Raw genomic sequence first — 26931 nt, forward strand, 5'->3', positions numbered from 1 at the left:
TCTCCTTTCCCCTCTTGATTTGTAGTTAATGAAGAGAATGTGCCCATTAAATGCTAATATTCTAGACTTCGCTGGCCAGTAGGGTCCATAGTGAAGATCGTTTCTTCTCCCTCCAACCCTTGTACAGACTAGTTTCTGTCATGTCTATAAGGCACAAAGTTCAAATGCTTTTCAATTCATTCATTCACCCATGTATATAACAGGGAATATCCCAGTGCCAACTCTATATAAATCAGTCTTCCAGGTGCTGGAGATACTACAGAGAATGGGACAGATGAGGTCCCTAACCTCGTGGGCTTACATTCCCTTGTGAGAAGACAGCTAATAAATGAGATAGTCTTAAATCTCAAGGATTAGCACGGAGATTGAAAAAATAGAAAGAGATAATAGTTAGTGGATGTGTAAGGCACTTGTTAGGTAGGGATATCAGAGAAGTGATCTCTGAGAAGATGATAGGTGGACAGCCAGCTGATGAGGGGCATGACATGCAGGGGAAAGAACTGCATGTTGAAGAGCAGGGACGTTCCAGAACCTGACAAGGACAAGTTGGCTTGATCAAGTGACCAGTCTCAGCAGCACATTCTTGAGGAGGGGATTTTCTTGACTTTTTTGTAAACCAAGTGGGAATTTGTCTTCTGTTGGGAAAGCATGTGAGGATGTGGTGCTTTATGAAGTGAAACTGGAGTGTGGCTCTCCTAGGAGAGGGAGGATTTGCTGGAAAAGTTGAAAACCTTCAGGACTCTGGTCCCACTGTTGCCAGTAACAGGTTATGTACCAATTGGGAAATTTGTTCTCCTCTTTCACTTCAGTTTCTTCTTGAAACTGAAGCTGAATGTTGGGTTGAGTGCTATTTAAATTCTCTTCCAGAGAAGACAATTTCCGAGATCTTTAAGAATAGAAGCTGGAAGTGCATTTTTCTGAAAACCACCATTTTAATTAAGTGGATTCACTTATTAGATCTTTAGGGCCACAGTTGGGATAAAAAAGAACATGTAAACTTGTAGTAACACATGACTAACTTCTACATTCTGAAGGAGCCATATTTGATACTCAGGTGTTTTAAAATCTTGGTTTGATCTGTCCTATTGCTTTAATCGGTAAGGAAGCCTGAAAATAGGCAACCATGAGTAGGCCTGCTTTCCTAGTTGCATGATGTTTTGTTAGTTTAGGGGAGAGGACATCCCAAAGGTATATGATGAAGGGGTGTCACTCAAATGCATATTTTGCACATCCTTACTAGGTGGAAGAAGTCATAATGAGAGACATAATGAGCCAGATATAGTTTTTGACCTCAAAAAGCCTTCTACCCCTTGCAACCTAGACCTATATGCAGCTACTTAACACACAAGTCAGAGAGAAGAGAATGATGGATGCAATGAAGGGAGTGCTATGTATGAGGGGACTTTTGGAATTGGTCCTTAGGTATGATTCAGACTTCAAGGAAGGGCCTTTCCTATGTAGGAGACAGAATGAATAAAAGCCAGGTTCTTACTCCAGGAAGTATATCAGTTTATCTGTTCTCCAATGTGAGGAACTATAAGAGGTTCAAATTTAAACCCAAAAGCTTGATGCACATGAGGCCACAGCTCTTTGGAATGAAGCTACTTTTGGCCCTGTGGTTTCTGGCTCCCACTCCAGAAGAAGCAGAGAACCATCCTTTCCCTCCCAATCCCCCAACCGCACATACAAGAATTTACAGGGGGACAGGGCTGTGATTTTCAATCCCTAAACTTGTAGTCTTTGTGATCGAGGAAATCTTTTCAAGTTATATTTATTTTGGAGTTCCAATTACTTGCTTAAGAGTTAAAAATTAACTTTAGTTTCAGGGTTCCTCATTTTCCTTTTGCTACAATTTCTAAATGCCATTTCAATCTTACTTTCCTCTCTCCAGACATGGTCCTTCATTTCAAACACAACCCTTTGGAAACTTCATTTTTCCTCTCCGCTTTTTGTCCTTAAGTCTTCAACAAAGATGGTTATATGTGTGCATTCCCTCTATTTAGTCCTATCATCCACATGCGTTTGAGAAATAAAACTACACATTTCTCAAGAGCCATTCTGATCTGTTCATCCATGCATCAGGATGACTTTATCTCAACTTAATTACACCTTGTCATTCTCCTCCATGTCCTTTTCATCTCAGCTCTGTGCCAATCAATTGATTCACATTTACTCTTGTTCCATACTTAGATGACGGCACAGAATTCCTATGTCCTGCTTAGTTTATGATCTCTTTATCTTTTTTCTTGACAATGGAAATGTTGCTGTTAAACAAAGTTCTCTTTTATGATTACACTTGTGGCCACATAATAGCAATAATGGTAAAAAGGAATAACTTTTATCAGGTAGTGCTGTAATAGAAGGCTATCACTTCATCAACATTCAAGGCAACCTTCTAAGCAAATTATCCCACCGTGAAAATGAGAAAACTGAGGCCTAAGTAGATTAAGTTGTTTAAGGTCAGTCTAGTGGTAGTAGATAGGAAAACCTCAAACTCAGGACTGCTGAGTGGAATGGTGGCTGTGAAGTGAACTTTGAATTCTGTCCTGGTCCACCTTAATCCCAAGAGATAATCTACAACAAGTGGTCTCAAACACCACTGGGTTTTAGGATTACCTGGGGGGGTGGGGTTGCTTAAAATGCATCCCCATGTTTTCTAATTCTGATGTGTTAGGGCCCTGGGATTTGTATAATTAACACAGAACTCTTATATTATGAATATAGGAGCTGGTGTTGAGAAATTGCCAAGCAAATGGGAAAGCTTCTGCCTAATTGCCTAAAAATGCCTCTTTTTCAGTTACTGTTCATTGTATGCAAATTTTCATTCAGGGAAAATAGTTTGTATTCTGCTTTAGTTCTTCTAAAATATCACTTTAATCTTATTTTAAATGACTGCATTTCTTGAAGAGACTGTTTTATCCCAAAGAGAATCTCATTTCTGATCATTTCAGATAGGCCTCTTATTTTAATTTTCCTTTCCTTCTTTTAATATGTTATCATAATCCTTTTCACATCTAGATTTTGTGTTACAGTGGTGTTTTCTTCATGGAACATTTCCAGGGCTACAATAATGATGGATGTCAGAATTGTATTCTAAATGATAGGAAAACTCAAATAAAGACCCAAATGGAAAATATGCCTATAAATATTTGAAAACACTTCTTTTTGAGGGGGACAGGGTAGTTTTTTCCCCTTTCAACAAAAGGAAATGTTGATTTATACACGTATCTTACAGGATGCATTTTACCATTATTTGTACCATCATGAGAAATATTCAGATAAGTCTTGCTTGTCAGAACTCCAATAGAGGTCAGAGCAGTGGACAAAAAAATGAGTCCAGTTTCGATTTCCTTATGTAAATGTTTTCTCTAGGTATGTCCATTATACCAAATGTAATGGTTCTAATAACCACTTCAGATCCATTTAATTCAATTTCATTCTCCCTGATCAAAAAAATGCAAAACAACAATTTGAAGTACTGAAATTAGCTCTTTTTCTACTACTGAAGGAAATGAGAAAGGTATTAAAGAGATGGGATCTCAGACTCAGCTTCAATAGTGTCCTCATCTCTTTTAAGTTTAATCTTGTGTACTGTACATAGAGTAAGAGTTGGTAGGAAATATGCCTTTGTAAGGCCCATAAAAACTGGAACGAATCATTCATATTCATCCCCTCTTTGGGGGTATTCTTTCTCACCACTTTCAAATATTTGGGATCAATGCAAAGATTCAGCTCAGTTCTCACAAGATTTCAGACTACTGACTTGTAGCTCTGTTTTTTTCATGAGCTCAGACTCTTCCCCCCTTGTACACTGATATAAAATGTAATATTTCACATAAATATCTTCTTTCTATTTATCTATTTAGTCCTGTATTGAGCAAACTAAAGAGGCTGAGTTTTAGACAATGCATCTCAGTCCAGTTGAGCAGAAAACATCCTTTGGTTATCTACATTCTGCTCATGTTGATACTCAGTTTCATTCTCTACCTGGCTCTTAAGGCAACTTGCAGACCTTTACAGGGTTACCTTTTGCCCACTGCTTTCATCTATTGGCTCCCATTTGTGGGCTGTTGTAGGGATTGGCATATTTGTGTTTCCTTTAGAACAGCATTCTTTAAGCAAAGGCAGAAAATGGGGTGGGAATGTTCTTGGTATGGGGGAACTTGGCTAAGCTCTGGGAGCACAAAAAATCATGAAATAGGCTCTCCCTCTCTTTAGGATGATAGGATGATAATGTTCTAGTTAGAGAAAATGGCTTGACAAGAAAAATAGCTTCTGTTCATTGAGTACTTGCTTTGTGCCATCTGTGAGCTGAGTCATTTCCCAAATGCAATTAATTTTCTTCTTCACAACAGCGCTATGAGTTAGATGCTGTTATTCTTATTTTTTAGGTGAAGAATTTGGGCTCCCAGTTGTCCTGGCTCCCAGTGTGTATGTGTTGGAACCAATAGTTGACTCCAGATCTATTTGACATCAGTAGCTCTTCACTACACGCTCCACTGACTGAAAATATAAATAATGGTTGATGACTGAAGAGCAGGAAAGTGAACCAAAAAGGAAATTCATTTCCAGGGTCAGAGGGATTAAATTAAAAGCTTGAAGACTTTATCCATTCCAGGGAGGGTGACTTCTTTTAATGACTTCCCCTTGCAGGCAAAATTCTCTGGAAGAATGCTGTTGACAGCCTTCAATGCATCATAAATAACATCCCAGGTGCTCCAAGTACCCCTTTCAGTCACACTCCTCTGGGAGCTTTGCAAAAAGCCTCAAAATTAACCCTTCTCTGACTGACATTCCTTCTCATTCCTGTCCCTACTGCAAACTCATCATCACTTGCTCATATTGGATAGTTGCTTTGTGAGATCTCTTAAATATTTTTTGTAAGCAATGGTTAGCTCAAATGCATGTTATCTGCACTGAGTCAGGATCTATTGCTTTGATGTACTTAGTTTCTAACAATTCTGCAAAATTTTTAGTTTGTTTGTGGTAGAGAAAGAGCCCCTAAACTTTAGGCTCCTTTTAAGGCTGGGATGTGTTTTCTTTGTTTCTGTATCCTTGAGCCCTCACTGAGTAAAGTCCAGTACAGTGTTCAGAAAGGTTTGATGAACTATATCAAATATGAAGTCATTGTTTGAAGCTCTGTGACAGGGAAATATGGATGACCCATAAGCAAATCACATTTTAGACAGGAAAGACTTGAATGTACGATCAACTAAGGTAAGCATACATATAAAACAAGGCAGAAAAATTAAAATTTCATAGAGGGATGCTAAGTGGAACTCCAGAGGTTGAAGAGATCTGACCCAGTTACCTGAAAGAATGTATCAGAGAGCTATAGATACCTACCAAACTGATCACAGCCCTTCTACATTGGCACCTGGGAGGTACCAGGTTGCTGTTCTTGGTAGTGGTGGGGGAGGTATGAATGGAGAAGCTTTTTACTTCATACTTTTCTAGTTTAGCTGAATGTTTTTTACAATGCATTTATCCTCTTACAATTTAAATAAGAAGAAGCTTCATGGTGAAGGCAACATGCCATTGAGTTTGGAATGGTCTGTGGATGGGTTGAAGGGTGAGGAGAAGAATTCCAGATTGAGGACATAGCACAAAGATCAGCATAGACACAGGCAGACATTAATGGTTCATGGAACCAGAACTAGGAAGGTTGGGTTGGAGTGCTGGGTGTGGATAGAGGAACAGCAGCAGACAGAGAGAAAATTAGAGCCATGTTGTAAGGGTCAAAGATACTATGACTGGGTTCATTTGGTCATTTGGCAGAGGGAGCTTCTCAGGTCTTGTGAGCTAAACAAGTCTCCATCATGTTTGGACCTGAAATGAGCTATCCTGGACTCTGCTCAGGACTTGGGCGTGCACATAAGCATTCTGCATGAACCTAATGGCCAGGAGCTCCTCTGCCAAAGGCTGATATCTCCATGTGCTCCTTGGCCCCCGCTGAATGGAGTCCAAGACAGTGCTTAGGTCTGATGAACTAAACCAAATATGGAGACAGTGTCCTAAGCTCAGGGCCATCACCCAAAGGAATGGTTCAGGGTGGATTTTCCAGGAAATGTGATGGCAGGAGAAGAGCACATACCTTGAATCACCAACAGGTTCCTTTCTGACTGTTCATGAAAAGTCAAGGTGGGCATTCAGTTCTCCTATTTCATATGTGATTCTTTATTTCAAGAAAATAAGACTTCCTCAAATACTTGTTTTCTTACCCTTCTCACTCCTATTTCATTCTTTTCTATTTAACTATGTCTCAAATATAAGCATATACACACATGTATTGTACGCACTGAGGCCCTTCCCCTGCTACCCTGGTTCTGTTGGGATAATTAGGCCAAAAACTCAATTAATTTCTATGAAATATCTATCTATTGCTTTAGCCAATAACAGAATTTTCATCTGCCAGGGGGCTTCATCAGTCACCTCCTGTGGCTTTAATCATTTTCTGTCATTTCAGTTTTTTTGTGCTGTCAAGTCTGAATGCCCAAATCCCCCTCCTCTTGCTTTTGGTTTTAATTGTTTTTACTCTAAAATGGAAATACATTACCTGTGCCTTCTTTGATGCACTTATATATTTCAAAATACTTCTTATAATAAACTGTTTATTTTGCCTACTAAAGACCTTTTAAGCAAGGAAAACCTAGCAGAGAAGTGAATCCCTAAGCAGATATGGTTCCATTGCTGGGCAAGACTAAAGAGGTCTTTGTGCAGTTGATTTTATGTGCAAGCTTGAATAGACCTCAATACCCAGATACAGTATGGGGCTTTGAACTTACTGCTTTGCACTTGCTACGCAAGTGCTCTACCACTTGAGCCATGGCCCTAACCCTTTTTTGTTTTAGTTATTTTCCAGATAGGGTATTGCGTTTTTGCCCAGAACTGGCTTTGGACTGTGATCATCCTATCTAAGCTTCTTGAGTAGCTAGGATTATGGACGCACACCACCATACCCAGCTTGTTGGTTGAATTGTGGTCTTACTAACTTTTTGCTGGGGTGGTCTCAAACCACAATCCTCCTGATCTCTGCCTCTTGAGTAGCTGAGATTACAGGCATATACCATGATGCCTGACCTGCAGTCAACTTGACACTGTGACATAAGAGTGTGTTGGAGAAAGATGGAGCAACCAGATAAAAGTGACTTGTGTGGCCATCATGCTGGTTCATGAGTACTTGTAGCCAGTGTGCAGCTTATTCTTTTTAACATTTTATTTATGTCTCTTTGTGTTTCAGGGTTCTAGTCACTTGTAGCTAAAGCTAATGCTAATTGATACAGTTGGTTCCAATATTCTTGTTTAAAAGAAGAAAGTGAGGTCCAAACAGCTACAGAACTTGCTTAAAACTACATGGGTAAGTGGTGAAGCCTTTTTCTCTGTGATTCCAGAGCTCAGGGTACAGAGTCTCTTCCTCCTATACCATACTTTCTGCAAGTAAGAACAAGCTTTTAAGTGAATGCCTCACCTTTTCTCCTGATCTAAAGATTCTTCTAAGCGAGCCTAGTTTGTTTGAGCTGTTACTTCCTAGAGAGAAATGCAAATGCCTGGCCACTGTCTTGAAATGTTCCAAGCAGACCCCTGACCATTGAGGGACCTGGATAAACTTATCCTTCAATCACCCAATGTTTTCTTAGTTCCTTCTTACAGTACAGGATAGGGTGGATGTCTTGCACGCCCTGTCAGACTGCTAAGCCTGCCTGTCCAAACAAATCTACTCTGCTGTGACTTTATTCCCCTGGCGTGCTGGTACACGTGCTCCCCCACCCTCCCTCACCCTGGGGCTTGGGGCCCTCGCTCATATGAGGAATTGAATGGAAGCAAGTTTTTCTGCCAAGTATACAGCAAACATCCCAGGTAACAAGGAAAGGGTGAGCCTCATTGTAAAGTGTCTTGGCTTCTGTGTGGCTCTTCTGCCAGGGGATTCCAGAGACTTCCTTCAAATGCTGAACAACAGTCTATGCCACAGTGAAAAACACAGTCGTAGCAGAGGAAAACGAGCCTAGTTTTTGCTTGCGTGGAATTACAGGATGCAATATACTGGCTCTGATCTAGTTTACTTTGTGATCTTGAAGAGTGATTCCATGTTGTGTTGAAAGAGCACAGGGTTGGTTACAACTCTAAGTCACATCACTTCTCTGAGCCTCTCACCTACAAGTATTGATTCATTCACCTGCCTCTCCATCCAGCCGTTCTTTCATTCAATTCAGTATTTATTAAAGGTGCAGTTTGCTGGATTCTGAGCACACAAGATGATCAAGATACTTGTTTCCTGCTAAAGAGCTCACCACCTAAGAGGTAGACGTACTAATGCCAAACTATCAGTGGGTTGGACGATACTTGAAAAGGTATAAAAACATAAAGGACCTACATAGAGTCAAAGGATTATTTGTAAGTCACATCTTTGGAATCTTCAATTTCCCTTTGTCTAAGGTGGGAACCCCTGAGTGTACCAAAGGGAGACAATGGAGAAATAAGCATGGAACTGGTGAATTTGCTATCGAGCCTACTGGCTGGTTCATAGATGGAGCATCAAAATGTGAATGTGTAGAGCTGTCTTTGGAAGGCTATGTACTGAGAAGCACCTTGAAACTTTCTATCTTCAAGGGCCTTCTCCAAGCTCAGTATCTAAGGGGACCCAGCACTACAGACTCCTATCCTTATTATTGGAAGATGCCTTGTCATCCTGGACAGAAATTTCAATATTTTATTGAAAGCATTTTGCAGTGGGAAGTCCTTTTTTTTCCCCTTGCTGGTGCCAGCATAATTTAACTTTGATTTAATAGCTTCTTTCATTTACTTGTTAAATTAGGCCTCTCCATCACCTTCCCTTTGGGTTTTCCCGCCTTTTGGTCCTACAACCTTCCATTATTTATTAATGCCCCATAATACATGGTGGAGGCAGGTAGAACACAGTCATTTTACAATGATTTAAGGGGCTTCTGGCAGTGAAACAGCAAGAACAGGAGCATATGCTCTGAGAGGCTCCCCTGTACTTGCCTTTTTGGAACAGAGTTGGATAGTTCTTAGCCATCATCTGTGCAGAACTCCCCTCCCTGCCCATCCTACCCCCCTGGACATTTTCCTGCTCTGAGCAAATTCAAAATACTTGGCTCAAAATGAAGGATGAGTCACAGCTCATTTTTTTTTCCAAGTTCCAACTGCTAGAATGAGCATGCTCCTCAAAGTTGTGCTTAACCTAAAAAGACACTAAGCAATAATTTGGCTTTCCCTCCAAGGGAGGAGCCCTGGGTGGGACTGGGAGACTGCAGAACATTTGAATCTTGAGGGAGTCAATTCTTGAAGCCTGAAACAAACTAGAGAGATGATCCTTGCAATGCTTTTCTTGGAACAGCCTGGAACTGGGGTTGGATTGAGTTTCATGGGGAATGGAATTAAGCTGAGTAATTACAGAGCACCCATGGGGACCTTGGGTTTTTCATGAGTTACTCAAGAATATAGAATGAATCATGTCTGGAACTTCGGCACAATTTTGCTTCCCCCAGGCATTGATGAGAAGCACTTTAATGCACTTCCCTGATCTGGGTTTTATTTTCTTCATCTCTTTGTGTGTGCTTTGGACTACACTAGCATACATTCTGTGATTCAGTGGATGAAGTAGGGAGGCTCCATAGGTGACAGTGGCAGAAGGACCCCCTGGAGAAATACCATGAACAACCTAGTAGCATACAGTTGAAAAGTGGCAGAGCCAGAATTATAGCCAAGCTTCCGTTTTGGTTGTAAGCATGTATTGAGAAGGTTACTGTTTCATCTTTTGGAAATAATAATATATTCAAGCTCTTAAGACAGTGTCTGGCATGTAATATGTTTGCCCTTCTCTTATTAGAGACTACCAAAATTGATACTTGGCCTGAGAGTGGAGGCAGTATTGTATGGGAAAGATCCTTGCAATGAGAAACTTGAACTTTCATGCTGGCTGATTGGGTGACCTTAGAGGAGTTGCTTGGCTTCTCTGGGCTTCAGTATTCTTCTCAGGAAAATCAGAAGGTGGGCTTAGATTGTCTCAAAGATGCCTTCCTTCTGCAACTTTGTTCCTGAGACTGCCTTAGTTGAGGGTAGGAGTGGCTTAGAATATAGAATGGGAGACTATAGTCTGAGGAATGAATTGCCCAAATGGAATAAAGGACTCATGACAAGCTCAAAAAGCTTTAGACTTTATGATATTTCTATTGGGTGATAGTCAAGTCAAATCAAATCAAATCAAACAGGAAGACCTCTGCATTTTGGAAAGTCCCACTTCTTATTGTCTCTTTCCAGGCCCTAGATGTTGTTTGGCACGTACTGCATTGTGTCCCCATTGATCCCCTATCTATCTTCGGAGGCACCCGATTACATTAAAGGTTGGGCATGCTTGCCAGTCCTCCTTCATCCTTGAGTACACTCACCTGGTTCACTGCTCCAGATGGTAACAAGGGCTTTGGAGCATGGGCATTGCCCTCTGGAGACATGTCCTGAGGTTCCCCAGGGGCCCTGGCAGCCATTCTCCATCTGGTGATCTAGAATTAAAGCTCAAGGGCAAGAGAAAGGAGCTGAGATAAACTAACAGCTGGGATAGTAATTCTCATTGCTCTTCCCCTCCATCAGGTCAACTCCCACCTCCAGCTCTGCCTTGCAAGGGTGGAGAGGGAGGAAATCAGTGCCCAAACCTGACCTTTGGAGATCTCCTGTTCACCCTCAGTTCTCTCCTCTGTAGCAAGCCTGACTTTGTGATGACCTCCACAATCCCTCCATTTGCATTTCTGTACTGCTCCAGGTTTGCAATGACATGCTCCATTCCTCTAAGAGTTTTCATTCCTGTGGCTCCAAGGCTAAGGAACTTCAGAGGGCTAGGCTGCACTGTAACTAACATAAATGTGTAATCTGCCTGAGCCTTGCCTCATGCATTCCTTGCATTATTAAACATGGATTAAATATATATGGATATTTAAATGTAATGTGTTATTTTCCTAAATCTAGCTTTACTTGATATTCTTTTGACTTATGCCTTTTCATTGCTCATAATTGTCTCAGGGATCATGAATTACAAGCAGGAAGAAGCTGGAGCTCTCTCACTACCAAAGACTCTGCTATCCCATTATATTTGCCCAAGAAATGCAGCAACAATTCTCCCACCCAGGAAATTACTGCTGGGGTTCTTCATGTGAGAATGTATTTTTCCCCTTCCTAGACAGGTCTTATTCCTTGCCAATGATTAAAAGACTGCGATGGCCAGAGCCTGGCTGATTTAGGGGTTTGTTTCTGTTCTACCAGAAAGCTTGTGTCCAAGGCAGGTCACTGAATAACAGTCTAAGTGCTGATGGTGGTATCCACATTCCATCAGCTGTCCATGTCACTTGTCTTCTATGCTGCTTGGAGAACCCCAGTGAATTCAGATTGTTTTTCTTTTTTAATTATCTAGTTCATTTGGAGGGTTCCTGCCTAATACCTCAGCCCAATGGCAGGAAAAATTTCCACTTATAAAAGTGCTGTGTTTGAAGCAGAGACTATTCAAATTCTTTCACTTTTGTATGCCTCAGTTGCCCCTTCTTTAAGGAACAGGGTGCAAGACTGACTTTGGTTATGTTCAAAGTCTTTGCAGACTCTTCACACTCTTTGCTACTGAGGAACCAGAAGGGGCCATACAGTCAGATGCTGTGTTCTACTTAGCTGTGCAATCGTTTTCCCTGCTATGTTAAAACATGCTCCTCTTTGAGTCTTGGTTACAGTTTTCCATCTGTTGCCAATCTGCCAAATGAACAGGAGATTCTGCCTGTGTCTCCTGTGCTTGTCTGGATCAGTGTAGATACCATGAGCAAGCTCTTGGTCTCTTAGACCGCTCATACCATCTAGCAAGAGCTGATTGTGCACTTTTCTTCCCACCTCCTCTTTCAGTGTTGTCCTTCTTGTTGGTCTCTTAAAATCATCTCTTGTGGAGTATTTGTACCATGGAAACTGGCAAAAGCAAGGTAGCAGAGCTTTATTTGGTTGTTAAATTGACCAGCACACCACTGCTGTAAGCTCCAGAGGGTTTTAATTCCTATAGCTCTCTTTGTATAGTAAACATATGGTAGCATAAGCCTAGTAAGTATTTGTAGATGACCACAGAAGACATAATATATCATAGATCTTTCTTGGTTTGACTGTGAATGAGTTATAATCTCTGTTGAATGCCTCAGTCTTCCAAACCTGCTTCTTTTGTAGAGCATTATAATACTGATATGATTTTTTCTCTTTGGGGACACATGTTCAATCAGTCCCAACACCTTCCATGCCTCCCTGGGCTAATTCTCTCTCTCCTGAGTGCCTTCATCAAGCCTCTCTCATTTAGGAGCCATAGGTGTTATTTAAGGAGGGAAATTCATTTTCCTTCTTCCTCTGGACTCAGGACAATTATCAATCAGTTTCCTCCACCAGAAGAGTTACCAGAGATAGGTGACTCAATTTTTTCAAGGGAAAGATGGAAAGAGGCAGATGTAGGGATTGTGTTGAGGAAGAACAAAACTTGGCTGGACTGACTCCAGCAGGCAGCCCACTTGTCAGCTGGCCTCATGAGAACTCCAAAGAAAAGGAAAAGGCCACATCCAGTGGTCACATTATATATTTCTTGTGTCTGCATGTAATCAGCAACACATGAATCTTATATTTCTTGTGCCTTGGGACTTCGAAGTTTTTTGCAGCACCTTATTCTTGATTGTCCTGTACCAATGCCTAGTCAAGAGCCTGAAGCAAGTAGGCTTTCAGTAAGCATTCACTGAATTGGTGAACAGTTTTATTTGACATCCACAGTTTTCAAAGTTTGGAAAACCATATGGCTGTGGTTGGAGGGCGGGAAAGGTGTTGAAGAGATTTGTCCTTTTCTTGAACCTGCTTTATTCTGTGTGCTTTAGTCAAAGTGGTAACCAGGTCCCTCAAAGGAAAGGAGGTAATTTTCAAGATGTGAAGATGCAAGCATAAGAGAAAGGTTAAGGTAGGAGGGACCCCGGGCCTTTGTGCATTGCAGTTCTGACTTTAAGGGGCCTTTTAACAAAGGGCGTCTGCAGCTCAGGTAAGCAGGGAGTTAAGGTCTGAGGAGAATGGAATTTTCCTTGTGGTCGTACAGACTTGTTTTAACCACAGGAATGAACACAAGATTCAACTTGCTCCCTCAGCTATTGTCTGGAACTCCTTTCCCTCTGGCTGCACCACTGCAGCAGCTGAGGTTTTCATGTGACATTTTTCCAAGTATTATGAGTGTTCTCTGCCCTTCTCTTTATAGCTATTTTGCTTCTGTCCTTCCAGACTCTCACCTCCCCAGCCTTCAAATGCTTTCCAATAAGTAAGGGCCCTCCAATGAGCAGGGTGCAGGCATGTGGAATGGTTTATTTATTTATTTTTAAATGTGTATCTCCTCTCCTTCCTGTGCCACCATCCTGGAACTCCTCTTTACATCCCAAAGTACCACCCTTACCACTCCCTGAATCCCAAAGCCCCGTGCAGAGGCATCTGCAGGAGAATAGGCTAATAACTAGCTAGTATTTCCAACAGCCTCATCAGCACAATGGAAGGACAGGCACATTTCTTCTTGATTAATTATTGTTGCCAGTCCCCAAGAGTTAAGTTTCTTCCAAGCCTTAGTTGCAGGTTTGCATTTTATGGATGGTGAGATTGTCTAGGCTCTTCATGGCTCCCTCTAAGGCCTCTACCTAACCCCAACCATCATCATTCACTTAGATGAATGAAGTTCCAAAAAAGTTACCCCCAAATGGACTCACAGATTGAGGGTAGGAGGACAAGGCTTATTTCACAGATCCTTTTCCTCCTTTGCCTTGATATTCTTGTTATAGCTTTTTCACTTTTCTGCCAGGTTCCTGAGTTCTCTCTGTGCCCCAGGATGACAAATGACAATAGAAAAGTCAGCATGCCTTGGAACTTCAAGCAGGCCAAGAGATCAGTGTTCACTTTTCTCTGCCAATATTGCAGTGGAAAAGCCTTTCTGCAGACAACTTAAAAATTTTTTTTGTTTTAAAGCAGTATTAGAGAGATTGAAATAGATTTCTTTCCAAAGCATTCCCCTTTGATGAGGTGCAAAGAAAAGTTAAACAAAAAGCCAAACTTTGGTTTCAAATATAAGACACCTTTATTCTAATTATAATCATAATGATCCAATGTGTTTGGGATTTCATTATTTGGAATTAGAATAAAAAAGACATCCTGTAATTATCATTGAACTTATCTTGAGGCATAAATCTAATAATTAAACACTTTCAGATTTCATTCAGTGAGTAATTAAAATAGAAAAAAACCTACTGACGATTCCTTCTCCACCTTTGTAAGGAAGGTTTTAAAATTATCAATGGGTTATGGTAGAAATTACCTCAAAATTATTATGTATAAAATATAATTGCTAACAAAATAATAATTTCTGCTATGTATCATCTTTGCTTTTGGTGATCAGGGTGTTTGAGCAGGTGAGAAATGGCAGGAATTGGATCTGAGTGAAAAAATATTTCCTTTAAGAAAGATAGCTGCCTGTGCTCCAGGTCATCAAGAAAGGGTAGCAGGTAATGCGCAATTTTTATGAAAACAGTTCTGATCAGACTTGGCAAAAAAATATTCATCCATATGTTTTCCCCTCTTGGAAGTGGAACCAGAGACTGAGGTTTGGCAGGAGCCAATATTCTAACATCCAGGGGGGAGGTCTTGGGACATAGATGTGCTTAAGGGCTTTCAGCTTCATTTACAGGGCAGAGCAGAAAGAGCACCAAACTTAGAGTCCAACTCATGTGTCTTTGGCTCCAGCTGTGTAGTCACTGCCCTGCCCTGGAGAGTGTGTGTGTGTGTGTGTGTGTGTGTGTGTGTGTGTGTGTGTGTGTTTGGGGGCGGGGGCGGAGGTGAGGAGGAACAGTGGACACAGACTTGGATCCTCCTCTGTAAATTGGGACACACAGCCCTGTGTGTCAAAGCAGACTCTTTATCTGTACCACATAGGGCAGTGGAGGAGTTATTTGGTGTGGGGAAGATGTGTGCTTAGCTGCTTGTTTTTGGAGTTGACACCTAGGAAAGTCACTCCTCATTCTTCCCCACTGGGAATAGAAATCAGGACTTTGGCATTGTTAGATCAGAAAGAGGAGAGGAATGTGGGCTGAGACCCATGTCACCAGCCAGCTGCATGGTTTATCTAACCAGGTCTGCACAGGTCAAGATTTTCTCTTCTCAAGCATCCAAACTCCTTTGATGTTCCTTGAGCGTTAAGTCCCCTGTAAAATGCTGCCTTTCTAGGGATGAATAGCACATAAAGAACAACAAATGAATGCTTCTTGAACATTTGAAGTTACAGGGAGAAATTTAAAATAAGTACGGGGTGGGGTAGGAGCTTTCAGGAAAGGTGGGGGTACGAACAACGTCAACAAGAACAAAACGATGATAGTAACAGCACCTTGGCACTCTACCCATGCTTCTTCATTTAATCATTACACCGATCCTGTAAAGTAAGTGTTTTCTCATTCTGAAGAAGTAACTAAGACCCAAGAGAATAATCGATTAGTCTAAAGGCACCCATGTTGTCGAGATAGAGGCCAGATTTGCTATTAACCATTGCAGAGTTCCCAAATAGGGTGCTCTTTGGGCTGGTGATAGAGCTCAGTGGTACAACAATTGCCTAGCATGCAGAAGGCCTTGGGTTTAATTTCTAGCACTGAAAAACAAACAAACAAAAATACAAATAAAACCTCAATTCAAATAACAGAATTTCAAACCATAAGATTTTCATCTTACTGTACATATACAAGGGACCCACTAATATACAGAGCAACAAGAAACTTAAGAGTTTGATTTTTGGAGGCAGATAACCTGGATTTGTTTATTATTGTTAAACCTTGGCTTAGATTCATTAAACTTCCCTGAACTGTAATTCCTCATCTGTTAAATGGGTATTAATTAATGTATCTACATCATATGGTTATGCAAAAGAAATAATAAAGAGCTTAGCATGATACCTGACACCCAGTACATGCTCAATAAATTCAAGCTATTAATAATTGTTTCTTGCATTAGATCTTGAAGAATGCTGGTAGTTTAAATAAATGAAGGGGACCTCAGAGAATATTGCACATAAGATACTATTTTATCTAGGTCTTGCTTTTTCTTCCTGCTCCCGAAATTTTAGATATTACTTAAGGTTTTGTCAGTGGTTCTTTTTCCAAAATTTGTTTGGACATCTCATCCGTTCATATGATAGCTATTCTTTGATTTATGTAGATAAACCCCAGAGTCTTATCTTTGGCAGTTACCCTTTTTCTAGCCTCCATTCCCCTCTTCTAATTCCTACTGCAAACTTCTCCTTCCTGCCATACCCATCATAGCATCAAAAAGTGCTTTTCTAAAAGTTTGTTTCCTTTTATGGCCCTGCCATACTCTCAGTCACTGAGAATAAGTCCTCTTTGACATCTCCTTCCCCTTTCTCTCATCCAATCAAGATGCAGTTCAGGTCAATTTTATTGACCTCAGAGTTAAGGTTGTTATTTTCAATACAGACAATTGCATTTCCTTCTTAACTGGTTAACAGATACCTCTATAAGGTGCTGTGTAGAGTCAACAGGTTCATCTTTCAGAAGATAATTCTAATGATATCAGCTCATGCTCAAAGTCCATAAGCAAAGGTGCAGAAGGACCCTCAATGACTGCTTGTTGAGTAAAGGAACTAAAGGGTGAGTGTGACCCCTTTCTTATGTTAATGAGAGATGCCCTTAGCAATGGATTTACCTCACTCCCCAAATTCCCCCTTTATTTGCAGAGCAGGGAGGAAGGAAGCTTTTCAACCTCTACTCAAGGAAAAGTTCTGGGACTCAAATGCTCCATCTCTAAATCTTTAGGTGTTCAAAGTGCAATGAACCTGTCTGATAAGCAGAGTCCTCACTGGGCCAGCCTAGCATTCCAACCAAACTCTTCAAGCAGCACTTTCTGAATGAATCCACAGCTACCCCTCAGGTAAGGTAAAAAGGAAGAAAATGCCTCCTCAGAGCAATGGGCAGTGGGCCAGGGGTCTTTGGCAGTAACTTCACTAGGTTCTACTTTAATATCCCTCACTCCCCAATTTCTCATGCCCTTAGGTTACTGCTGTACAGCCTGAGCCAAGAACTCCATGGGCCTGGACCCCATTGCCTAGAATCTCTGTCCACACCTCAGTGATCCAAAGAACAGGGGAAACAAGAGACATGGGAAATTAAATTAAACTGTGCCACCATGAGAAGCAGGAGCTGAGTCACAGATCTCAATGGCACAGGAGGAGGTGGGAGGTCCTCTCTCTCTCTCTCTCTCTGAAGGCTTCTCATTCCATTTAAAAAGCACAATGAAGTAGGACCTCATAACCCCAAATAGAAATGTGGCTGCCAAAGTTTTGGACACAGCCACACCATGTGCTTGTTAGCGGAGTCTGGTGTCAACCCACAGGGAGCTGAGTTTTATGTTTCCAGCAGCTGCATTAACAGAGCTTTTTAGCCAAGTAATATAGATGGACAAGTACCCCTACCACAGATTATGGTGACTGACATTCATGATACCATGAGACCTTGGTATGAAGCATGAAACCTGAGGCAGACATTGTAAATAAAAAATCAGTCAATTTAACCACAATTGTTTTTGGAACCTCTGAGCAGCAAAAACTCAGTAACTGAAATTAAAAAAATTATTTGCAAATGTTGTCACATATGACATAGAGTTAACATATAGTTTTTATTGAAACCTGTTAAAGAAAATAGAAGCGCTTCAATACAGAAAGGAGATAAGGTGGCAAGTAATGAAAGAATTATAAGTAGAAAACAAATATAGTAAAATGCTCAATTTTATTGTTTATCAAAAGACTATGAATTAAAACAATGATGGGATTTTAGTTCAGGCTATCAGTTTGGTAAGGGATGGACAGCTGGTCCTGGTCAGAGTTCTGAGCAGGTGGGATGGCAGTGTCTGTCTCTGCAGGGAGACTGTGAACTGGTATAATCTTCCCACAGGGCTCTGGGCCATGCTTATTTAAATACTTAAAAATAATCACTGCCATTGGTCCAGCAATTACATTTCTGGGAACTCACTCTCAGAAAATATCAGACAAATATACAAATGTACATGAACAAGGATGTCGGTAACAGCATTATTTTCATGCACTGGAAACAACCTAGGTGTTCAACAGTTATAACACAGTATCAGGATAGAACACAGCATAGTCAGTAAAACCCTGGTGTATAGAATTGTATCTGTTTATGAGGAAGGACGACCATGTTATAAAGTGGAAAATGCATTAGGGAATAGTCAGGTTTTCTCTTTTAAAGAACAAAATGAGGTATTTTGAAAGCAGTGATAGTCTGTATTTTCTAATATCATTCTTTTGGTATTTTTTTTTATCCTTTTCCCATAAAATAAGTTTATTTGGCTGTAAAAAGTTTAATATTAAGTCAACATTTTGTGTCAAATTACCACTTCTTTTTTTCAAGATGATGATAGTAGATAGCAATTTAAAAAATAGCATTTTTTGGTATTTTGTAATTTTTCCGTTTGATGTAATCTATAATAAACAAAGATTATTTATGCTAAAAGACATAAGAAATGGTATGTGTGGTAGTCAGAATAATGGTCCCTCCCTCAAAATGTCCATGTCCCAATTCCTGAGAGCTGTGACTATGTGAGATGACGTGGCAAAAAAGACTTTGCAGACACGGTCAAGGATTGTGAGATGTGGAGATGGTTCTGAATTGTCTGGGTGAGCCCAATGTAATCACTGTGGTCCTTAGACGAAGGAGGCAGGAGGGTCAGAGTCATAGAGATCTGAAGATGCTATGCTGCTGATTTTGAATGTGGAGGAGGAGGCACTAGTTTAGAAACACAGGGAACTTCTAGGAGCTAGAAAAGCAAGGCACCAGTCTCCCATCGAGTCTCAAATGGGAACACATCCTTGCTGACACCTTGATTTTTAGCCTTATGAGACTTTTGCTTTCAAAACTGTAAGACATCAGATTTGTGTTGTGTGAAGCCTCTAAGTTTGTGGTAATTTGTTGCAGCAGAAACAGCAACAGCAAATAGCACATTTCCCAGACTCACAAAACTGCTGTCCATGATCAAGGTGTAGTGGTATCTGCTTATAATCCCAGCACTTAGAAGTCTAAAGCAGTAGGATTGTGAGTTCAAGGCTAGCCTGGGCTACATGGGGAGATCTTGTCCCCCCCATATCAAGCAAACAGCAAACAACAAAAACTGCTGCTCACAGTTGGGCTTGCTTGGGGTAAGAGTAACAAGAGGGGAGAGGAACAGCTTTTGGTTTAGGGAGGAGCCTTATCAAGCCAAAATTAGTTAAGGTTGGAGAAGGTGTATGGTTGCCAGGAGACTGGGGTATCTCCATAAGAAGAATCATTACTCCCTTAAACTTGGCTTCAAGAAGTTTTTTAGTTGTTGAACCGTTTCCTTTCCCTTTAAACTCTGGAATGAGACAGATTCATGTTGACTGTGTTCACCTCTCGGTCCCCAGCACTTAGCATCAAGCCCAGCAGCTGGCGAGCCCACGATCACATGGTTTTAAATAGGCAAATTCGTGGAATAAGTTTCAGAAGCTTCTGTCTGCTCTCTGAAGCACATGTTTTTTCTGGAGCAGAACTCAGGGCTGATTTCCTTCTCTTCTCCTGCTGCTGGCATAGAGTTTAAAGCTAGTGTGGCCTTTTCTTCCCACTCAGGGAGTTTTTCTTTTCAGAGTTCAGAAGCTCAGCCCAGGTCTGAGCTGCTGGCATTTGGACACTTTCCCAGTTACATGGTATAGATGTGGTAGTTTACACTTGGTGTGCTGGAGGTGCACATGAAGGCCTCGGTAGGATCTTGATTTCAAATGTCTTAAGAATGCTATGGGATGGTCTACAAATAAGATATCTAGGATCTCAGAAGAGGACTAAGCCCTGACACAAATGCAGGAAAAGGGTTTCCCACTGACTTCTAAGCTCCAATGTCCCTAGAGTCCTTAGATTAACTTTAACTTCTTTCACAGAAGTCTGGAATCCTTGCAGGCATCTGGAGGAGTTTGAAGTGGGATTGGTTTTATGTGCACCATTTCCCCATGGAATGTTTTCAGATCCCTGTGGGGACCCCCTCAAGGGTGTGTAGGGCTTTCACTGCTGCCCTGTGGTAGAGAGGACAAATGTCTGACTCCAAACATAGCATCACTCACTCACCCTGGCTTAAAGTCCTAAAGGCAGGAGGAAGGACTTGCTTGTAGGCATTCTTCCCTGCCACCTCGAGAATGTGGGCTGCCTCGGAAAGTTATGATTTCCTTGCTCAAGTCGTTAGTGTTGGGACAGAGTTTGAAACAGCCTTGTAAGCCAGATTTTAGCTCTGTTGGGGCTAGATTCTATTCATAAAGGTTTCACCAACTTTAAATCTTGTGACTCCATCATCCTTATTTATAGATCGGGTCATATTGTCTCATAGTAGAGTTTGGTCACAAACAGTTAATTGAGTAGAGTCCAGACCAGTGTGGTTGAAGATAAAATGAAAGAATATACACTAAAAGAGAGAATGAAGGATGACTAGTTAGCAGAATAAATCCTCCTGTGCCCTAAAACTATAGAAATCCTAAATCCATGAAGGTGTATAGAATTGCAAAAATTAGTTCATAAGTAACAAGTTGGCCAAAATAGATCCACTTTAGTTCTGTCAGAAAGCAGGGAAACAGATGGAATGTCCTCTATGGCTTCTTCCAGCATCATTCTGGCACTTCTTTCCTCAGTCCAATTTGTCTTTGTTTATACTAAGTTGGTTGTTTCTTCATCTGGTTGCCTCTGAGGTCTTATACCAAGGAGTTGGTAGATCTTGTTAACCAGAGGCAAAATACAGATAGAAGGATCCAGGGAATAATATTTTCAGGTTATATCTCTCCTCCAGGAGCTGTGCAAGGGGCTTTAGTATTTATTTTCTCATGAAATTAAAAATTGCCCACCATGCCCTTCTCACTTCATCCCCAGGAGGGACTTGGGGGATGAAGGGCATGGAACTTGACAACACACTGATTAATCAAAGGTGAACAGATCCGAACCTCTCTGGTATTTTCTCTTCTCTCACAGTTTTCCTTTGCTTTCATCCTAACTACTAAAGCACTGAGTCGAGAGCCTAGGAGTTTTGCCCATACTTCTGACTTAGGGAAATGTTACAGAGCCTTCTTTTACACAAACAAACCTATAATTGGACCTGTAATTCAAAAAGAAAACTACAAAATCAAAATGAATAACTGTTTAACTAAATGTCTAGAAAACATAGCATGTTAACTAACTCAGAAGCAACTCAATTCCTAGTTACATGTGAATTTATTTAGCGGGGGATGTGGATGCATTTTAATAACTTTGATATGATGTGGAATGCAACCTCTAAAATAGCTTCTTTGAAGACCAGAAAAACTTTGCAGGAATCTCTATAGCTCCCTGGAAGGCTCCAGCCCATTTAGAGCCAGTGAGGTGCACCAGGCCTTTGGCAGCTTCTCCTGGGCCTGAGTTCTGAACACTGGGTGGCAGCACGGAACTTCCCAAGCTTTCTGCAGACACTGAATGCAAACCCGAGCAATTCCACCTTAAGAAGGGCCACGCACAGAAGCATGCAAAAAGTGCAGTAATTCTTGGACGTGGCTAATCTCTATAATTCACCTGATTGCAGATACAAGTGACAGCTGCAATAGGGGTGATGTTCTCTCATTCGCTATGTCACTGGCATGCTATTTTGAATCTTCCTGAGATTAGAAAAAGGATTACAATTGCCCCCAGGGCCTTGCCATGTAATTTTTATCAGTCTTGATCTGTGTGTTCCCCCAGGCGATGCATGTACCTCTGTGTGTGTATGTGTGTGTGTGTGTGTGTGTGTGTGTGTGTGTGTGTGTGTGTTTGTGTATGCCTGCATACATATGTGACGAATAGGCCCACGGTGTGATTAGGCTCTTGTGGACCACAGGGCCATGTCTTGTTTTGTTTTATTTATTTTTTAACTACTGGGTCTGTATTTCAGGATTGGTCCCTAACTCCAAGACTCTTGGCTTCTCACTTTCATCCATTCCCTTGAACTCTGGCTTAGCCTCAGTTTCATGGTCATACAATCTGTGTGGGTGGACACTGATGGGAGATAAGAAAAAAGATCACCATCTTTTCTTTAATGTTCTGCTATCACGGCCCAAAAATTCTTAATAATTATTAACAAAGGTTCTTGCATTTCCATTTGTAGTGGGCTCCAAACATCATACAGCCAGACCTACAATGGAGGTGAATTTCAACCTAAGACTTCCGTGTGGTCTATTCTTTCTCAGCCTAATTTAAGTAACTGGCTTGGTTTAGAACTGAGAATGCACAACTGTGGGCTTTTGGTCCAGCATACTTGGGAGCCTGCCCCTCACCACCTCCATGTGGCGCACACATGGTAACTCTCTAAGGCCTCTTCATCCATTAGGAGAGTACATCTGTCCCTGCTTCACAGGGCATGGCAAATATTAAATGTCAGGAGATATGCAAAATGGCTTGGCACACTATAGACATTTGACAAATACTGCTTGCCTTCTTTGCCTCATCGCTCCTGGAAATCAGCATTGATTCTATCCACATCATCTCCTCTGTCCAGAGTAGCCAGTCTGAGTGAGAATTAAAGCTTAGTTTCATCTCAAGTAAGCAGGATTAGTGCAAATATTCAGCCTACAGCCCAAGACCCTGTTTGTTGAAATCATTCCTTCTTTGGTTCCAAGCAAGAGATCATGGTCAAACAGTGGTTACAATTTCTGCATCCTAGGAAAACCTGGCTTTATGGAGATCCCTGCTGTTGAAGAACCTTGAAAGGGAGTTTCTGACTGAGGTATCATCTTTAAAAGACCTCTGGCCCTAATTAGCTTGATAGTTGCACTTTCATTGTGCCTTTTCTTTCAAGGATCTGTAAACACTTGACAAACAACCATTAATCATGACCTCCCAGCTTGCTATCAGATGACTACTGACAGATTCATCTTCTGCTTGGGCAGGGCTGGAAGGTCTTGGGTCCTATGCCTGTGTCTGTTCAGGGCTCTTGTGTTGTCTTGAGCAACTTTTCTGGACCTCAGTTACTTCATGTGTAAAGTGAGGTTAATAAGTTCTGTTTAGAAATTATTCCTATGTATAAATCCTACAAAGATGAAATAGCCCACCATGGAAACATTAGAGAAATAATTTCACAGTGCAAAGGATTGCAGTATTATGTTTTGACAGTTGAGTTCAAGTTTACAATCCAGTGCTACAAGGAACAATATGCTTTTATAGACATGGATATTTCTTGTTGCTAAGACTGGGGTCAAATGTCCAAGAAGCAAATGGAAAATTCCCTCAAACACTGAGATGTTAATTGACTTTATGATAATGCAAACAGTTCACTTACCCATAGCTCACAAAATATTGAGAAGATAACAGAGGCTCAATGAATTTTTCAGTGGGCCTCTTCAGACCTTTAATCACTCCTATGTCAGAGTGATTTTTCCATCCTCTGAAGTTTTATAACTTTCAGTATCTATCATGGTCATGTGGTACTGAGGTCAGGCAAATGTGGCATGAAACAGCTCCCTGTCTTCTCATCTGACAGTAATCTCCTTGAGTGGGGAGGATGGGGTAAGTAGATATTTGCTACCACCTACCCAGCACAGTGTTCTGCCCCAGTGGGCCCCCTACAGGGACTACCAGAGACTGGCTGAGTTAGTCTGCCACTTCCAACTTTGTAGGCTCCTGCAACATGCTTAGGAGTTGTGTAAGAAGAAAATCCTCTGAAGTTCTTCTGTGTGGTCCAAGCTAACTGCTGAAATTTGGATCTTAAACGCCCACAAGGCCCATGTGCTAAAGGCCTGGTTCTCGGCTTAGTGCTATGGGGTGGTGGTGGAGACTTAGTGGGAATCTTCCAGTCATTGGTAGCATGCTCTTGAAGGGGATTGTAGGACCCAGACTCTTCCTCTTTCTGTCTTTTTTGTTTCCTGGACACCGTGTGGTGAGCAGTTGGCATCAGGGCTCGTGCTTTTTCCCACGAGAGGTCTAAAAGCAATGGGCCTGACCAGTTATGATTGGAACGTCTAAACCTGTAAGCCAAAATAAACCTTTCCTCTTTACAAGTTGATTATCTCAGGCACTTGTTACAGTAACAGAAAGTAAGCAAACAGCTTGCACAATCTTTCTTAAAGACATCATACAGGAATGAATCTGACTGTATATTATTGATTATTAAAGACTGATGTTATCTCAACTGATTGTATATTATTGATCATTAAAGACTGATGTTCTCTTTCATTTAATGAAAGGAGATAGCTATTTACAATATTGATGAAAACATGAATTTAGTGTTTATCCTGTAAGTTATGGGAAGAGTAGGAAGGGGTTCTCAAGCTTTCTGTCTCTGACTAATCAATCTGTTACAATAATTAAGGCCACAGTCTTTTTTTTCCCTCTTAATTTAGCCTTTGAAAGGGAGGCCTGTAATCTCATGGCATGAAGTAGCATCTGAGACAAAAGGCCAGATTCTTCTTATAGCCCCAAATGATGAACCGCTTTCAGTAATTTGATCTTCTCACTTCTCATCCTAATTGTCCTCCTTCCTGGAAGGGGGAGGCTGACCTTGACCTGTTCCCCAGCTCTCAGACTCTGCTAAAGAGGCAGCTGACCGAGTCATTGAAATCTTTCAGTTGGGGCAGGGAGGAACAGATCTTTACTTTAGGCTGAGGTTTTTCTGAAAACTATAAAGCTAATGATCCCTGGAAACAGCTTGACTTTACTCCCAAGCTTTGAATAATCTACTTGTGATGGTAAAAACGAAGCCATAGTAAGTCATTTAGTCCATTCCTCTGTTTCTGGGTTGTATTATATATAAAAGTTCCAGAAAAGGTGGAATAATAACCATCCCCATGCTTGATAGCACTTTAGTGTTTACCAAGCATTTTATATACATCATTTCATTTACTGCTTTCCCAAAATACTTCAAATTAGTTATTACGATCTCCAGTTTACAAAGCAAATTGAAGGTCAGAGAGGTTATAGCTGAAAGTCATGCTGCTTACCAGTGCCAGTGCCTAAACATGGTCCTTATCAAATATTCTTTCTACAGCATTACTGTACCAAGCTCTCTGGTAAGTTTATGTTTTACCCAGGCAAGGAATTTCTACCACTGGCTTTTGGTCCCATGGCCTTTAGAGATGACTAATATGACTAATATCTATCTATCTATCTATTCCTCCTTCTACTCTGTTACCTTTGTTCTCTCCTGACCTAATGCAAATAGAGCAACCTAAATTCTATAGGACTAGACCAACATAGAAGGTAGAATTCTCTATCTTCCTCTCCTCCTCCTCGTCCTCTTTCTCAATTGAATTTAGGGACTTGCACATGATAGGCAAGTGTTCTACTACTTGGGTGGTGCCACCCCTCTTTTTGAGATAAGGTCTCTCTAACTTTATCCAGGTTGGCCTTGAACTCGAGATCTTCCTGCCTCCATCTCCCAAGTAGCCAGGTTTATAGGCATGCACCATCACATCTGATTTATACCAAACTTCTTTAGCTTTTTCTTTCATTTGCTCTCTGGTCAACCAGTTCTGCCATTGGACAAGTCATTTGTCTGACGTAAGTTTTTGTCCCTAAAATAAGGGGATGATATCACATATTTCACAGGGTTGTTCTAAGAAGCAAATCAGAAAATGCATGTGAAATGCACACATGGAATGCATTACAAATTAATACACTGAAAAATGTTTTTCCTTATTTTCTTTTTCTTTTCCTTTCCTCTCTGGCTTTTTCACTGTCTTTGCAAATCCCTGAAGTGAGGGCATCCTCCCCACGTATGGGTATATATTGGTAGCCTGGCATTTTACTAGGAAAGGTACTCTATGTTTGAGACTGTAAACAAGCCATGTAGAGAATCCTAGAAACACTTGAGGGCTCATCAGAAGTTAGTGGTCTCTCTGCTGACTCGAAGCCTTTTATTCTTGTATAATCCGTGTGCACCAATTATAGGCCTAAAACATAGCCAGGAGGTGCCACCTAACAGCATTTGATTTATTAGTTTTATTAAACACAGATGCCTTTAATGTGGAGTTGTTTGTAGCCTGTGCTGGATTTCTAGCTACTTTATCGCATCTATTGGCTAATGTATAAATTATCTTCAAAGGACATGGCTTTTGCTTTTTATCACACTTTCTCTCCAACTACCACAGAAGAGGTCACTTGGGAGACCCATCCTTTCACGGCAAGAAAGTAGCCTCGTAGATCAAATGTGTATTTGTTCTGGAATGGCACAGCAGCTAGGCCAGGCCCGGAGGAGATGCTGGCATGGCTTAGAAGTCATTATCAGTCACTCACCCAATGGGCCTCATGGGTGAGGGCTGTGTTAGAAGATGAGTCCAGAGAATAGAGTTGTGGAGTCAGGGACCCCAGTGTGCTAGGAGATGCAACTGACTTGAGGTCAGGCAGGGTTTCAAATCCTGCATTTGCAGTATGCCAGCATCGTGACTTCAGAGGCAAATTAGGGAAACTTTTGGAACCTCAGATGGCTTATCCTTAAAATGGGGTTAATAATAGCTTCCTCCTAGTATTCTTGTAAGCACTAATGGGGTTATCACCCACTACGAGTTTCCTTTTCCTCCCCTTGGCAATTAGAGCCTCAGCTGAGGGTCTTAACCATATGGTTGATGTTGGTGAAGGGACCATTGGTGATGGGAGGTCTTTTTTTTTTCAATGCAGTTTGATGTTTGTATTGTGCCAAGACCTCAAAAAAGTTAAAAGATGAAAATCCTTTCCTATAACTTGTATTAATATATAGCAGTTATCTCATTCTTCCATCTTTCTCTATTGTATGTTAAGTTGCATGAAAGCAGTACCCTGTTTTTAATCCATTTTTGACTTTCTTTTAATACCCAGCATACAAGGCAGGAGGTCAAAAAGTGTTTTTGAGTCAAAATCA

The 26931-nt window shown here is 41.1% G+C and overlaps 1 long non-coding RNA gene across 2 annotated transcripts in view; it reads left to right on the top strand.

The window, feature by feature from the left end:
* LOC141413952 (uncharacterized) overlaps nt 1–26931 on the top strand; it is an 83520-nt gene that overhangs the window by 39029 nt on the left and 17560 nt on the right. The window contains exons 4-6 of one of the 2 annotated variants that reach the window (XR_012439009.1): nt 7241–7357; nt 16851–16965; nt 17088–18590. This is a non-coding gene — a long non-coding RNA (uncharacterized lncRNA). Of the gene's footprint in view, nt 1–7240; nt 7358–16850; nt 16966–17087; nt 18591–26931 lie in introns of those variants that run through there. The other variant, XR_012439010.1, reaches the window with a different exon arrangement.

This window comes from Castor canadensis, chromosome 11 (genome assembly GCF_047511655.1).
Source record: "Castor canadensis chromosome 11, mCasCan1.hap1v2, whole genome shotgun sequence".
Lineage (NCBI taxonomy): Eukaryota > Metazoa > Chordata > Mammalia > Rodentia > Castoridae > Castor > Castor canadensis.